This window comes from Lactuca serriola, chromosome 2 (genome assembly GCF_051521515.1).
Source record: "Lactuca serriola cultivar US96UC23 chromosome 2, Lser_US96UC23_V15, whole genome shotgun sequence".
NCBI classification, from domain to species: domain Eukaryota; kingdom Viridiplantae; phylum Streptophyta; class Magnoliopsida; order Asterales; family Asteraceae; genus Lactuca; species Lactuca serriola.
In genome coordinates, this window is record NC_136409.1 from 196,186,335 (window position 1) to 196,188,833 (window position 2,499).

A 2,499-nucleotide genomic window follows, 5' to 3' on the forward strand; every position below is an offset into this window, starting at 1 on the left:
CTAAAACAATAGTTTTGTTTGTCACAAGCCTAAATTTATTGATCTATTTAGGCCGGAGGGTATGTTGGATAACTATCATGGGAACTTGACTTCCTTGATCATCCGTGTTTTAAGGAGCTTTTCGACTTCTTCTTTGATGATTTGACTTCTTCCGGGTGCAGATTTTTTTTTGTGTATTGGTCTGAAAGAAGGATCAGTGTTAATTTTATGAGTTATAATATCCAGGCAAATATTTTGCTTCTATGTGTTGTTGTCCCCGGAATGGCTTCATGTGTTGTTGTGTCCCCAAAATGGCTTTCTTCGAGAAAAGTCTGCCCTTTGTCTTAGAAATGCACTTGAACCATGGGCTTAAATATCCTCTTCGGTACAACTGATTGTCCCTTATTGCAAATTACAGTGCTCTGACTTTGACTTTCCTCGCCTCCTGTGGATCGTTCGGAAGCACATCTTGGTGTAAGTAATCAACAAATGGTATTGTCCGTCATGGGGGGGTTGATATGGTATTGACTTTTTGGTTATCAATACTCCTTTTCGGGAGTACTTCGACCAGCACTTTCTTTGTGAGATGATCATATGAGGTAGAGACCAGTTTGCTGAGGGCGTCTGCCCTTGCATTTTTTCCCCCGTAGATTTGTTTTTTTGAAAAACTTTTGAACGTACTGGCAAAATTACAGACCGTGTCTAGATATTTCTGCATCCTAGGGTTCTTTTCCCCGTATACTCCGTTTATTTGGTTTGTGATAAGCAACGAGTCACTAAGAGCTACTAGTTGTTTTGCACCAACCTCCTTGGCTAGCCTTAGTCCTGCCATGAGTGTCTTATACTCTGCTTCGTTGTTAGATACCTGGAAGTCGAACCACAGTGCGTAGGTGATCTCTTCGCCTTTGGGGCTTTGGAAGATTAGGTATGCGCTTGACACTTCTTTGCTTGTTGCGTCATCGGTATACAACTTCCAAAGTTCCTTGCCGGCTCTAGGCTCTAATGGGTCGACAAAGATTTTCGTCGGCCGACCTTAATGGTATCTGGGATTTTAACCAGGAAGTCAGCAAGGGCTTGGGCTTTGATGCTAGTTCTGGGGTGGTATTGGATGTCGTGTTCACTCAACTCTATGGCCCACTTGGTTAGGCGTCCAGACTTTTCCAGCCTTAGCAACACTTGTTTTATTGGGAACTGGTCAGAACATCCACCTTGTGGGCTTGGAAATACCTCCGTAAACGTCTCACCGCGTAGACCTGGGCGAGTACCAGTTTTTCCAAGGTCGGGTGTGACATCCCCAAATTTCATGGCCAGAAAAGACCGATTTGTTTATGCTTTGTTTTAAAATCAGAGTAATCTTTTAAAGAAAATTGTTGCGAAATTTGTTCCTAGAAAACATGATAAATACTTTATCAAAGTATCTCCGAAGAGATGTATTTTATTCGTTTTAAAACATTTGAGATGTCCTGGTCAATACATACACATAAGCATAAACCGAACTTACATTCATCTACACTAATGATATACATCTCTTTAATCTCTCAGTGTTATGTGTCTTTGTAGCGATACCTGTGATACAAAAATATTGAGTGGGTCAAGTTTGGAAAACCTGGTGAGTACATAGATAAGGATTTCAATCCCACAATGTTATAACATATATAATTTAGAGTTCACACAATATAAAATTTTCTCTATATATATAACCAACTCTTACCCCACCCCGCCAATCCTCTCCACGAGACTATCCATACTCTTGGACCTTAAATTTTAACCCTTACTCTTGGATCTAATCCATATTCTCGAGTCCATGATTGTGCCCATTCCATATTCTCGGATAAGGGACAATTGGTCTATGTCTAAATCCATACTCCCAAACTAATGACATATTCTATATCTTGTCCGTACTCCCGGACTAAGGACAACTGACTGTGTCTTAATCCATACTCCCGGATTAATGACAACTGACTAAGTCATAATCCATACTCCCAGATTAATAAAAATAACTAAGTACAATCCATACTCTAGGACTAGGGACGAATAACTATGTCTAATCCATGCTCCTAGATCAATGACATATTTTAAAGTTTTATTCTCCGTATATATCTCACTCGTACTCATAAAGGGATACTACATAATAACCCTCATAACAAATATTAGGTTTACTCTTTAACCTAATTTATCATAAACAATCAGGTATGTTCTTTAACACTTAATTCATACAACATCAAATAACTCACAAAAAACATATATTTAATACATTCAAACAATATTTGTATTAAAATCATGTTCATGAAAGAGACTATGCACTCATCTGATAAGACGATGATCAGACAACACTACGGCTCTATAAAGTAATATTCTTCGTCGAAACCAGAATATCTTCTCAAAAACCGGGCTTCACGCGGGCATAGTTTTGGCTCGAAAACCCTTTTTCTTGGGATCTTCGGGGCTTCGTGACTTGCTTCGGGTATTGGGATGATACTGGGACTTCGAGGGGCTAAAAGTAGGTTTAATGATGAGAAA